Below are 15,204 nucleotides of genomic sequence, written 5' to 3' on the forward strand. Positions count from 1 at the left end.
ATTGATGTACAGATGCAGAAGCTTCGAAAAGCCCTCTGGCACTTTTTTTGCAGAGTCGGAGCTCTATTTTTAAACCTCTCTTATGTGTGTGGTGACTGGAAACAAATGCCATTTCCCTATTTGTGTGTGATGTCCGATTTTGTTCATATTCTATCCTAACATGAGGAGTCTAAATTTATCCCCCAGGCCAATCTGTTTCAGAACCATATTCACATGTCTTGTATATGGATATGAAGTCATTATGAATGCAGAAATGGGGAGGGGTGTTCACAAGCATGCATGGTACCTTTCTAAAATATAGATACTGGAAGCCAAAGCAAGCCAAATCATACCAATCCAGCTGCAGTCCTATTGTACAGTACATTTATTTTATTTAGTTACTTGTTTCTTACATTTATAACCCATTTTCCTCCCAAGGAGGAAGATAGCATACATGGTTCTCTTGTTTCCATTTGATACAGTCTACCAAGGATAAGTTAGGCAGACAGGTAGGAGACCTTGAGTATGTTACTTTTTTGGACTTCAACTCCCAGAATTCCTCAGCTAGCCTGATCACCGGCCGCACTGAAAGCTGTGGTCCAAAAGAACAACTTTTTCACTGAACCCCAAATAATGACTGGACATGAAAAAGAGATTTGTAATTTGTTGTGGCATCAGAGCTTTCTGACAGAGAAGGCACAAAACTACAAATTCCAGAATTAGAGCCATGGCAGTTAAAACAATGTCAAATTGCCTTCAAATGAAGTCTTTCCAGGCCTAGTCAAACATGCCTATGACTAAGGGCTCAAACAGATAGGCCAAAATAAAGCTGCTTCGGGTCACTTTGGAAGTATGCTGTTTAAATGAAACACACATCTTAAGAGGCCAGAAGCTGTGCCAAAGCTGCACTTATGTCCTTAGGATTGGAGCATGGCTTTGGCACGGCTTCTGGTCAAAGCATACCTCCAAAGTGACCCGAAGCAGCTTTATTTTGGTCTGTCTGTTCAGGCCCTAGGTTACACTGTGTTTACCAGGGTATGAATGCCATTGAGAGCCAGTGCACTGTAGTGGTTTGAGTGTTGGGCCAAGACTCTGGAAGACTAGGGTTTTAATCCAACCTCAGCCATGGAAACCCACTGGGTGACCTTGGGCAAGTCAGGCTCTCTTAGGCAAGAGCAAATACAGAAGCTTATAAAGAGTAACTAGAAATAATTTTCCTGTTACTTTTAACAAGTATTTGAGGAGCATTTTAACAGAAATTTTCAAGTTTTGTGCCATTGTCCTATCAAATCCTAAAGTATTTTTCATCAAAAAGCAACTAAAAAAACCTCATCATGTAATATGTGCATAAGAGCATTGTTCACCTCCAGTAAGAATTCTGCTTCCTCTATGAAATTTTCCTTCAGTCCCCAAGTTTCTATCACTGCAATAACTAAAAATTTCTCATGCGCATTTAGAAATACAATTTAGGCACCCAAGAAAAAGGACCAGGCAAAGTTACGAAGAAAAGAGCTCTTGGTGCAAATGTTTTTACTCCCTGCAGTCTTAGAAATCTAGGAACTGAAGGATTTTATTGGGGGGAGGCGTGATTCTTATTGGGGGACAATGCATTCATTTCCCTCCCATCAGATATACCCCTGAAAATTTGTCAAAATAGACAGGTTAACATCAACATTCCCAAAACTATTTCTGGATACTAGAGTTTCACAAAATTTGTAACAGGAGAATAAACACATGGTTTTATATCTTTGTTACTATTTATTAATCAAACCAAGAGCCCGAACAGACAAGCCAAAATAAAGCTGCTTTGGGTCACTTTGGAGGTATGCTTTTTAAATGATGCACATGCCCAAAGAGGCCAGAAGCCATGCCAAAGCCATGCTCCAGTCCTAAGGACTGGGGAGCAGCTTTGGCACAGCTTCTGGCCTCTTAAGATGTGTGTGTCATTTAAACAGCATACCTCCAAAATGACCTGAAGCAGCTTTATTTTGGTTTGTCTGTTTGGGCTCCAAGTAGTTTATATGTATACATTTATACACTCTTTGGGGAGGTTCATTACATCACATAGATATTTCTTTGTCTAGGTACATTGCTTTGTAGATGTTACATAGTCTTACGCATATTCTTATTCATAGACATCACTTGGTCTTAGGCCTTATATTCTTATCATCTATTAGAAAAACTATACTTGAAATTGCTATTAACCCAAAAGGAAAACTCCTGGCTTATCCAGCAATTAACCTCCCATTGCTGCCCACACCAAACATAGCAAGTTTATCACACAAAGGAGATTGGGAGTTTATCCCATGAATGTCCCGGAAAAATCATGTAATTATGTGTAACTATTTCACACGACGTCGCACAAAACCTGCCATTAAAGTGGTCACACAGAAGCATTAACGTCCATCTTTTTACTTTCAAGATTTCAGCTACAATGCATTTCCGATATCGCTTTATTTGCGCTATTGTGTTTGATAATCATTTGTGCAATTACTCACCATTTCTGCTTCATTTGCAGGATGCTTTAAATGTGCTTTAATCTTTCTTTAATGCTGAAATCAGCCTCAGTGTGATAAACTCCATAATCATATCAGCAGTAGGTGAGAAAATGGTAATTTTATTTTCCATGTTCTAGGCAATCCCAGATATTGAGAAAAATTACTTTTTTGGATTGCAGCTCTCACAGTTCCCTGAGCCAATCTTGCCACTGGGAAATTCTGGGAACGGCAAGCTAAGAAAGTAATTAGTTCAGGCTAGCTTCCAAAGCTCAGATTTCCAAATGGCTATCTTAGCATCAAAGATTCTGCATTTACTAGAAATGCACTGACTGATCAAATTTTTAAAATTATGTTAACCACTTTCTCCTTAACCAATTAAATAAGTGCCTTTCCTTAAACAAATAAAGAAACAAGACACTGATAGAAGCATGCAGTTTATGGCTTATTCTCAGTAATAAGTCTGTCCCTTTTTGAAAGGTATCACAAGACTCTTTGATGCTGACTTTGTGCCAGTCACACAAAGCTAACAAGAATCTTACTCTTCTTCAAATCTTATAGTCTTCTTAGTTTCAGCCAGAGTTAAAGAGTCTCCACTGTAGTTTCTCAGTACTGGATGTCACAGAGTTACCAACTAAAACTTCACTGTGCCGTAGGCAGTAAGATAAACCCAAAATTTATGCAATGAATACATTTTGAACAGGGTGAAATGTGACATCAAACTTTAATAACAAGGTAGCTAATACAAGAATCTGAAATTATATCAAGTGCTGCAGGTTTTCCTATTAGCCATTTAGCGGACTCATAAATTCAGGGAAGCAAGTTTTAAGAATGTATACCTTAATTGGTAGTTTAATGCATAAATCATCTGGTGGACCAATTTAGGCAATGTCTTTGGAAATATGTTGTTTCTTATACGAAAGGAAACCAGCAAGTAATATATATTTTATATAGTATCATCTGCACTTCTTTGCCCAGGATAATCAGAGATATGAGGAATTGCTTTGTGGACTACATTTCCACCAGTGGGTGACAGATCCTGGAAGGTGGTTGGATATTCTGGATGTTGTATTCTAAAAAGTATATTTTCCAAGTTGTACATTTCAATGTTTGCCACTTTTTCAAACTTGGAGAGTTGCCGACTTCAAAAAATGAGCGAGGCTTTGACCTGGGATTCATCCTGGCAGTGGCATCATGGCTAGATTGGCAGTGATTTAGGTCTGATAACATCCGGGAGCATCCCAGATCCTGAAATGAATGCAGAAGAGGTAAGCTAGCTTATCTGTGCATGCAATAAACTCCCTAGAGAGTCTACAACAGCCATTTTAAAGCTGTTTGCCACTGGGCCAATAGTACAGAGTAATATGTGTAATACATACACATACACATTTTTCAAGACATTGTGTGTACCCTGAGAGTCCTCTTGCAAACCCTGAGGACTGGAAAAGAGCAGCCAGGTCCTAAAATTCACAGCTGGTCCCTGAGATCTAGGAATCCCAGAATGCTCTAGCTCTGCATTTCCTGCATCAAACAAGTGTTAGGAATAGATGACCTAGAAGCAATTGTATATAATAAATTTGTGCATTCCATTTTCCTCTAATTTCTATACCAGTGGTATTATGTGTGGGTGAGTATCCTATTTTTGTTTGCTTACTTGTTTTAATTCATAGGGTGCAGCTTTTGACATCTGGGAGGCAGGAAGCCTGTCAGGAGATGATGCCAGAAATCTCTCCCTCCTTGCCAATAATATCATCCCCAAATGTATATCATAAACCAGGATCCATATCAGCACTCAAGCAATGTAGATAAAAAGCTCTCATTTCCTTATGCCTGCCATTACTAACTGTGCCAATTAGTTTTCTTTCCATTATTTTAATGAACAATCCAAGTTTATACTAATAATGGACAGAAATATTTTTTCTGTGCTTACTGCATCATTCAGTCTCTTCCATCTTTGTTAATCCTTTCTGTTAACACAGAGATTCACACAGAGCTCTATCAGGAGGCACTCCTTGACTCACAGTAAGTAGTAAGGTGCATTATGCTCACCCCATTATCTTCCTTTGATGTCTGTCTGTCTGTCTGTCTGTCTGTCTGTCTGTCTATCTATCATTTTCAAACACAAATATTTCATTAAAATAAAACTTACATGTCAGGTTACAGCACTATAAACACTACAGACATTACAAACAAACCAAAACTTGATCTACTTCTACATCTATAAAAACTATGTATTGCTACCACTATGTTAATTTATAAGGATAGAGGTTAACAAATGTCTTCCAACTTGCCAGGCCAACAGTTCAATTAACTGTTAATTCATCTTCCCCCAATATCATTCTCATGTGTGTATATGTGTATGTGTGTGTGTGTGTGTGTGTGTTAATAATAATAATAATAATTAATAAATGACACACTACTTAAGAATATGATCTGTATTCTGCAAATCCTACACAAAATCTCTCTCCCCATTTCTTCTTCCAGTAGTCAATCACTAATCTCCATTCATCTTTAAAAGACTGTATAGTTCCCTCTCTTACAATCCTCCTTTGATAACATGAAGAACAGCCAATTTGAATATCCATCTTAAAATTGTTGGATGCTTTGGCTACCTATTATGGACACATGCCTACACTTAAAATGCTTCCTGGCTCTGTTTAAAAATACTGATTCTGTTTGTGAGTGAGGGAACTAGGAAGAAGGGGCTAGAATACTAGGGTTCAAACGGCCACATAGCCATGATGTTCACTGGCTAACACAAAGCCAGTCAATTATTATTATTATTATTATTATTATTATTATTATTATTAATATCCTGCCTCTTTACAAATTGTGTCTTCCTCACACGGCAAAACAAGGCACCAGCAGACCACCCTTTTTGAGTGGTCTGTACCCCACCAAAGGCTACATCTGGCACTGCAGAAATAATGCAGTTTTAACTGACATGGCTCAATGGTCTGGAATTCTGGGATTTGTAATTTATTGTGGCATCAGAGCTTTCTGACAGAGAAAGCACAAAACTACAAATCCCAGAATTAGAACCATGGCAGTTAAACCAATGTCAAATTGCATTATTTCTGCAGTGCAGACTGAGTCAAAGAAAAAGCCATTAACATTGTGGGAAAGGTTTTCTTTCTATGCAGATAAATATTTAGTTCATCATGCATAGCCAAAAATGTAAACTGGCCTGGGTAAACCCAAAAAGATAATTCTCACTGGTGGCTGTGAAAAATAGAGTACCTAACGCTAATAGTCAGAAGGGCTCCCAATATTCAGAAATAGTCTCCAGGTATTCACCAGCCTGGTGAACTGTGTATTTGTTTCTTTTCAGATATCACACCTCCTCCCTCTCCCAATATTGTCTGTGTCTCACTTTCCAATTTATTTAAGACATATAAAGCAGGATGAAATACTTTCCACACCACAGAAAGTTATCAATTGTGGCAGTACAGTAACCGACTGAAAATCAAAAGTGCTCAGGGTGACTTGCTGAAAGCCAGTATTTCAAATTACTCATAGAAAGGCTGAAAGTATAGATGATTTTCCACCCACACATGCTTCTAGCAATTTATTACAGTGGTGGACATCGCGTCATAACAGTATATTCCTGCATACACCTGTCTGTTCTTTTGGAGTTTCTCATTAGCTAGGCTTAGAAAAGAATTTATTAAAAAAATAAGCTGTAGGGCAGAAAAAGAAAGAAAAAGATCTTAAAATTAAGTACTTAAAAAACAAATATTCAAGATTACAACATGGAATTGGGTATACATCATACATTATCTTTTCCACTATGTGCCTTAAATCATTTGGAAGGATGGGGTAATTCTGGCACACAGAACAGAGCTTGGAAAATATTTTTTTAAAACTACATTACTCATAATCCTCAATCACCTGCAGTCCACAATTTCAGGTTATGCTGAAAATTTCTCTCAGTTATTCTCAAATGTGCTACTAGATTACTTTATATCTTTTTAATGTCAAAAGAAAAGTTGAAAAGGGTGATCTTACAAGGAGTTCATACTTTGCAACATGAATCTATTTCACAGATGAAAATGGGGACACATGTGGCCATGGAATATCAGTATGTTGTCAAAAATTATGAATAAGGGAAAATACAGATGACAGGAAAGCTTACTTTTGTCTTTGGCTACTGGGAAGGGCAAGATTTCACCCTCTTCTCTGTCTCTCTGCTGAGTTCATTGAGCACAAACTACTTTTGCATTTTGAACTCACTTCGCAGCAATTAAAGTAAACAGAGGATGAAGGGGGAAGGTGGAAGAAAAGAGGAACTGGAACATTTTTAAAAATGCTAATGAAGTGGGATAGCAGAAAATTAATCTGGACAGTTGGAGGGTATGCAACCGATTGGCACTATGTGGCCCAAATGCTGGTCCACTATGGCTTTCCTTACTTTCTTCAATCTTGTGGCAGTGGTGAACAAACCATCCTAGGAGAGACAGTTCTTACAAATGCCTACGTCTATTAAGGCTTAATGTGTTAAAGTAACCAAAGTTTCCTTCCCCCGAGGCACTCAGCAACCTGTGAAAGTGAACTCCTTAGCTCTCTCATTTCATGTTTATGAAAAGGTGCACTGAGACACAGAAGCTTTAAAAATATTGGAATCATAATTGCTCTGAATTCAGTGCATGCTGTTTGAGCAAGAAGTCAACATTTTCCTCGGCAATCTGCAATCATTCTTCTTGCTGGGTGTTTGAGAAGCAGGGTGTTTTATCCTCTGAACGACAGATAATTTAATCCATTCAGGTAAGTGTGATAACAGTGCATTATAGACCGGAGCCTATCATGTGTCATTACAAGAGCTGAGAAAGCTTCCATAATAGCTTCCTCCATGGAGCATGCCAAGCTTATGAGTTAACAAAGAACGGATGGATGCTCGAAAGAGAAGTTTAATGTAGCAGAAAAGTAAAGCCACTGAATAAGTGATCTTGATATTAAGTGAATTAACCAAGCCACGTATTTTCTCATTCCTGCCAAAATAAATATTTTAAAAGAATTTAATGAATTGTGTGATCATCATTATTGTTATCTAATTAACACACAACCACAAGCTTATTTAGAAGTTTCTGGAAATCTTGACTGGCGCTTGGGTGGGTGAGTGGGCTTTAGCACTACAGATAAAGACACATTTCGTCAAGCTATTGCATTTTTTCCCTCCTTAAGAAAAAAAGTAGAAGTGGTGGGCTGTGGTGTCACTAGGGGGTACAGGGGTGCGGTCTTCATCTGGTGACACCACAGAAGAGGGGTGACACCCATCCGATCCCTCCTGTCTTGCTGCTGAGCCTTGGTGTCCTCATGAGTAGGACAGGGCACCAAAGCAAGGGAGGACTGTACTTAACCCTTCTGCCTCCTCTCTGGCATCTCAGACTTCTCACAAGTAGACTGCAGTGCACACCAAAGGACAGCTGCACTCAGCCTTCCTGCCTTTGCTGCGGTGCCAGAGCAAAGGAGAGCCAAGCTCAGTCATTCCACTTTCTGCCAGGTTTGTTTTTAATATGATAAGGTTCGAAATCCATGTCCATGTTCTGGAAGCAGGGCATGACACTTTCTAACAGTTTGATTGTATTTTAAGTGTCATAGTTCGACCCTATCTATCTCTGGGCTTTGTAGTTTGGGGTTTAGAATTTGTAGTTTAAAATTTCCCACTGTTGTTTTGGGGAGTGGATTTGAGTTCCCCTATAGAGAATTCGAAGTTCCTTCCCAAACTACACATCCATAAATTACGGATTCCATAGGGCAGAATCATGAAGTTAAATTGGGATCAATCTGCTATAAGGTTAGATAGTGCAGATTCCCTCACAGATTGCTGAGCTGAAAATCTGATGATGGGCAAAAGAATTTCCCAGTACTGCATACTTTAACTGAAAAATAGCAAAACAGCAAAACATCTCAAATTCCTGGGATTCTCTTTTTCCAAAGGAAATCAAACTAAGTACTGTGCTCTTGGAACATTTTTTCTTCCTCATGACATTCTCATAATCTGAGTTGTCCTGCCTTCCTAAAAGAGAAATAAATGATAATAATAAAGGTTCCCTGGAATTTTTTTCATTTCCCCCAGTACGACTGTTAGCTGCCTTCTGGGAATTTACATCAGGAAAATTGTACAAGGCAAGCAGAAAGAAAAACACCTTTGGTATGCCACAGAAGGTTCTGTAGCAGAAACCAGGGCTGGGCAGGGTGGGAGTCTTTTCTGGACTACAGCTTCCAGAATCTCCAGCTAGCAGAAAAAGTAAATTTTCTATGTGCTGTAAAAGAATAATAATAATAATAATAATAATCAGGATATCCTGCAGAGTTTAAGGGACAAAAAACATAAAGTGATTGTGTGGTGGATCTCCTGTATCCTGTCTGTCTTGGCCCTAAAAGATCAACCAGGATCTGGTACATCATTGTAAACAGATGATCTCCACCTGCAGAGCTGATGCAAGTAAGTAACAGCCGGGGGGGGGGGGGGAGAGGGAAGAGGGAGAGTGGCTCACTGTGATTTCATAATCAAAAAATCAATAATGAGAGAGATTAAAGTACACGAAAGAAGTGGCAATTTGATAATAGCTATATGAATAAATCCATTTTCTCATCTTGCTAAAATGAATTTCTTTCCTCTGGATTGCCTAGCAGACACAGCAAAATTTTACCCCGAAGGCAAAACAGAATTATAATTATTTTGCTAAGCTCAAAAAGTGCTGCCATATTATAGCTGCTGGGGCAGGCAGGGGAGAAGACAAAATGCAGAAATTATAAAATATGTTTGCCTGTTGCTCTTCTTGTTCACAGAATATGACTGCTGGCAGTAATATATTGGAATGCAAATAAGTCAGAGTTGCTAGTGAAAGAGGTAAGAAGGGAAAGAAAAGATGACCCAACAAGCTACCTCATTTTCACCAGCAATAAAATTATCTTCATGAACTTTGACCACAATATAAGCTTCAACACTTAGTTTATCATATGGGACGAATCCCATGCAGAAACTAGATTTGAAGTGAAAACAACCTGCTTTTTCAGGTTGTTTTTCACCTGATGTTTGGAGTTAACCAGAACAGAAAGTAGAAAAAATCTGCAAATGCAGGTGGTTTTTCAGACAATGTTTGCATGAAAGAGAAATAAAGCGAAAATAATCTGAACGGAAAGTTGACAAAACTTGTTCCTTTTTACTTTCGGGAAATTTTGAAAGTAGAAAGGAATGTTTTTTGTTGGCTTTCCGTTCAGGTTATTTTCACATTATTTCTCTTTCCACCAACACAACCCACATTTGGAGGTGTTTAGTGGATTTTAAAATCCCGTTTTTGCTTGGGATTTGCCTCCGTGTGCCTCTGTGTGATAAGGTCTTCTATGTAAGTTTGTCATCTATAGGCAGCTTCCTTGAAAACACTTAATTCACTTGATGTAACAGATTCTTTGTCATCTGTTTATAATGATAATGCTTGGGGAGGAAATAAAACATCATATGTGCTATATAACTTGTCTTTCACAAGAAAACATATGTGGGGTAGTCATGTTGGCCATACAGTAAAGAACAATAACATCCAAAATCCACAAAACAGCAAAGCACAAAACCTTTTTTAGGCCAACCAAAATGCACAAAATGGCTTCTTCATCAGGGAGATGCAACATCTTTACAGAATGTAGGCCTGTGATTCTAATATCATCATCCTTATTTTAATACCTTTTCTTGATGAAGAGGCAAGTGGAGATTCAAAAACTTGCAACATGTATTTTGTGCATTTTGGTTGGCCTAAAAAAGGTACCACTGTTCTGTGGATTTCCACTGGAGTGTGTCCAAAGGAGGGCGACTAAAATAGTGAAGGGTCTGGAAACCATGCCCTATGAGGGACGACTTAGAGAGATGAGGATGTTTAGCCTGGAGAAAAGAAGGTTAAGAGGTGATATGATAGTCCAGTTTAAATACTTTAAGGGATGCCATATTGAGGAGGAAGCAAGCTTGTTTTCCACTGCTCCAGAGAACAATGGATGCAAGCTCCAGGAAATTAGATTCCACTTCAACATTAGGAGGAACTTCCTGACAGTAAGGGTTCTTCAACAGTGGAACACACTCCCTTGGAGTGTGGTGGAGTCTCCCTCCTTGGAGGTCTTCAAACAGAGACTGGATGGCCATCTGTCGGATATGCTTTGATTGAGATTTCCTGCATGGCAGGGAGTTGGACTGGATGGTCCTTGTGGTCTCTTCCAACTCTATGATTCTATGAGTCTATGAAATCATAATCAATTAGAAAATGAATTAGAGGTTAAGTCTTCCTTATTCAAAATGCTTGAAACCAGAAGTGTTTTGCATTTCAGATTTTATTTTTTATTCATTTGGATAGGGAATATTTGTGTATACATAATGAAATATCTTGGAGATATCGCTAAACAAGAAATTCTTATCTAGAAGTCTAAACAAGAAATTCATTGACATTTCATATACACCTTTATATATATGTAGGCTGATGGTAATTTTATATATAATATTAATAAACTTGTGCATGTACCAAAGTCTGTGTGTACTGAAACATCAGAAAGCAAAAGTGTCACTATCTCCCCCTCCCCACCAATATGGATTCTGTTGCAGCACCTATGAATAATTCAAAATAAGTAAATACCACCTATCTTACATGCTGGGATAAAAGTTGGGAAAGTTATTTTGGACTTCAGCTTCTAAGCCAGCATGGCTAGGGGCTGTGCTTATTCAGTGATTGTGGGTGTTGTAGTCCAAGAAGTAACTTTTTCAAGCTTTCTCTTGGAAGTCTTCTTTCCACCCTACCAAGGAGAGTCCTCATTAGAAGAAAATTTTTGCTCTTCAGACATGCCACTTTCCACATGAGGAAAGTAATGCTGGAGTCAGGCAAGGCTAGTCACCCCCTCTTCAGTTACTCATACTGGCTAGGTAACACCTGAACAGGGGCTTGAGGCAAGGCATCTATGGTGGGAAATTCTGAAATTAAGTAGCTTGGAAATGAAAGTCTTCCAGTGAGTCATCCAGCTGTCCCTCTGCAGAACAACAGGAAGAATAACAAACTCCTTTAAAGGAAATGGTGTGGGATTCCCAGCAAATGTGTGCTCTTTGCATTGTGAGTTGATCAGTGTCAATGCTTATAGCTGCCGTGAAAGTACAATCAGTTAATTTAAACCTCATTCTGCTCCTGTTCTCTGGCCCTGACAGTATCCACAGAGTATGTGTCAATCTGGTTAGCCAATTGCCTTTACTCTGTTAGCAACCAATCAATCCTAAAGCTTTTATATCCTTCAGGAATCACCCAGCCAAAACTAAGTTCCTTTAATCTTAGAAGTAAGCACGCATTTAGTTCTCTCTTATTCTGTTGTACTGCATAACTTCAAGTTTTAACAAATAAACAACAGATTTGAAGCCCATGCAGCTCCTATTATTGTGCCTACTCACAGGTTTCTGCTGCCTCCAAATCCACTGTCCCACTTTTTCTTAATAACAAAGCTCACATCCCATACATGTTTCAGATGGGCAAGTCCTAACATCAAGGTCAGGCAGGCTAAAAGCCACCCCAGCAAAGCTTTGCACAGCCAACAGACAAATCAGATAGTGAAGATCAAAACTTTGGGGAAAAGAGCTAAGATCACAATAAAGTCCTACCAAAATGTCAAGAAAGCCAAGTGCAGAGGATTCAAAGCCAAAATTCAAGAGCAAGTCAGGTCTGAAAACCAACCAACCAACAAACAAATAAAAAAAAACATCAGGACTCTAAGAACTACAGGAATGCTACAGTCTATAAGGTCCAGGTATGAACAAATTGCTCTCCACAGTTCCTACAGCCTTAGATTGAGACTCTATGCAGGCAGTACCAGAGCCCCACCCAAGTCCAACTGTGGTCTGTTAGAGCAGTAGTTCTCTACTTTTGGTCTTCCAGATGTTTTACACCTCATCTCATGGTCAATGGTCAGGGATCTGGGTTGAAAACATCTGAAGGACCAATGGCTGAAATCACCAGACTAAAAGAAGTGTTTGGCTGAGGCAAAAGACTTGTTGGAAGTAAAGGAGTACTCCTGTGGAAAGTCCCTCCTGCTTTTCAAACTTTGGTTCCTCACTTTTATTTTGGATTTTGTCTCCCAGAATCCATGATGATTGGATATGTTGGCTGGAGTTTCTAGGAGTTGAAATCCAAAACATATACAGAGCCAACTGTTGCAACACCACTGAGTTTAAAAGAAGCAACTTTTCAGATCCTTACCTGGCAAGCCTTTGTTTGTGTCTAGTCAGATTTATCAGGAAGACAAGCAAAACCTGAAATGTAACATTATGTGACTTTGGAGGAAGCATTTTCATGGAATTCTGGGCCCAACTCTTTTGCTCAAGTGAAAAAAATAATACTATACTCAGAGTTTAGAAAAATGTGTTTTGAACTGAAACTCCTAGAATTCCTGAAGATGGACAAAGTTTGTTTTCTGCAGCTCCAGAAAATAGCACCTAGAGAAACAGGCTCAAACTACAGAAAAAGAGGTTCCATCTCAACATTAGGAAAAACTTCCTGACTGTAAGAGCTATTTGACAGTGGAATATCCTGGCTCAGAGTGTGCTGGGGTCTCCTTCTTTGGAGGTTTTTAAACAGAGGCCGTATGTCCAACTGTCGGAAGTGCTTTGATTGGGCATTGCTGCATGGCAGAGAGTTGGACATGATGGCCCTTGTGGTCTCTTCCTACTCTATGGTTCCTCCAGTCAGTTTCCAGGATCTCTCAACTACTGGCCATGCTAGCTGGGGGCTTCTGGGACTTGTGAGACAAAATACATTTTTTCCAAGCTCTGATGATTGGCAGAATCCTGTATCACCTATTACTTAACTAAAATTAGTTAGCTAAGTATCAGAGGCAGAAATAAACCCTGTTAATGAAATGTGAAGACACATATCAGGACACTAGTGAGACTGCCCAATGCACATTGGTGTGTGACACACATTAGGCACTTTGCTGGCTGTGCTATGCAGTAATATAACAACAGCTCTCTGTTGGATACAGATAATAGGAAACTGCCCAGTTCTACTCCCTGCATATGTAGAGACACAGCTCCGATACAGGATTCTGGTCAATATTCTTTGTTCCTTTTATATCCTGCCTTTCTCCTTATCTAATATCCAAGTTGGCTAATTAGCATTTTAAAAACAGGTAAAGTTGAAAAAAATATTCATACAAAACTTTGAAGAATAACTAAAAGACAGCTCAGTTAAAAGCAGGTTAAAACAATAAAATACACAATTAAAACGTAAAGAAAATAAAAACACAACCCCATTAAAACCTCTTTCTGCCACATAAATGATAAGTCAAAAGATTGGCTGAATAGAATGGTCTTTGCCTGGTAGTGAAAGGAGAACCTACAGCAGGAGAGAATTCCATAACTGGAGATAAAATGGCTTTTTCTCCAATTGCACAGACTGCTAGTGGGACCAAAATCTTCACTACATCTACATCTACACTACATCTAAGAGCAGCAAGTAAGTTTAGGGTGCGCAGAATAGGCTGTGTAATATTTGCAACTCTGTCTTCCAATGGATTTTTTCTTCCTCTCCAGTCCCCTTCATTTGCCATCTGAGACAGCTGCCTCATACCAGAACCAGACCTGATTTAAATTATATCATTATGACTATGTCCTGTAAGTATGCATTAGATTGCTTTTGTTTAAAGCAAATGGAGTGTGTTCGTGGCTCTTCTGGTGACTTTTACTGTTTGGGAACTTGTACCTCCTTTACATCTGCATTCTTATTGCTTTGTTTCAGATTGATCAGCATTTGAGAACTTGGCTGAATTTGCCTTTGTTGAGACATCTTTGATTTGAGCAGGTGACATGAAGCTCCAGACTGTCTGGAGTAATTCACTCAAGGAGAATAGAGTGGGATCTTGGATGTGTCATAAGTGTCATTCTTCCCTTCCTCATCTAAAAAGCCAAGAACCTCCCTCCTTATCTACAGGTACAACAGGCTGTTTTGCTTCTCTCTGATTATTATCTTCACTTGTCAATAATATCCAGCCTGCTTCTCTTCTCTTTGAGATATGCATGCATGCATACATACGTGCATAACTTGGAATGCTTAATTTGTGGGACTGAGGTTGCAATCCTCCATCGAGCAGGCAACACAGTCTGTGCAATTCCATGTCTTTCTTCTGCTTTGACTTCTATCAAACCCTGAGAGGAGCACCTGTTGACCCTGCTTACAAGAGGAGGGGAGGGAGGTGGAAGACAATTCAGATGATGAGGGCTGCATGTGCATTGCAGAAATAATCCAGTTTGACACCACTTTAACTCCAATAACTCAATCCTATGGATTTCTGGGAAATGTCATTTTGTGAAACATTTCACCTTCTCTGTCAGAGAGCTCTGGTGCTACAACAAATTACAATTCCCAGAATTCCATACCAGTGAGCCAACCCAATTAAAGTGGGGTCAAACTGAATTATTTCTGCAGTGCAGGTATTTCTGAAGAAGTAGATGGTCTCAGCTTGGAGGTGGAAGAAAGAAAGGTGTGCTTGTGGATGGAGTGTTCCCTCCCTTTCCTTTTTCTGGGGGCCTAGAGCAGCCACATCTTCATTGTCTGTATCACCTCCTTCCCTTCCTTTCTTCTACATAAGTGAGCAGCAACAGCAGTCCCCATCTTGGGGCTTGCAGAGTCAATTTGAACAAGTGTGAAGTCTACAGAATAGCCCCACATGTCCCATCAAAAGAAAAAGAGAGAGAGAGAGAGAGAGAGAGAGAGAGAGA

The sequence above is a fragment of the Sceloporus occidentalis genome, unplaced genomic scaffold, assembly GCF_023333645.1.
Source record: "Sceloporus occidentalis isolate IW3139 unplaced genomic scaffold, rSceOcc1.0.p SCAF_5, whole genome shotgun sequence".
Taxonomy (NCBI): Eukaryota; Metazoa; Chordata; class Lepidosauria; order Squamata; family Phrynosomatidae; genus Sceloporus; species Sceloporus occidentalis.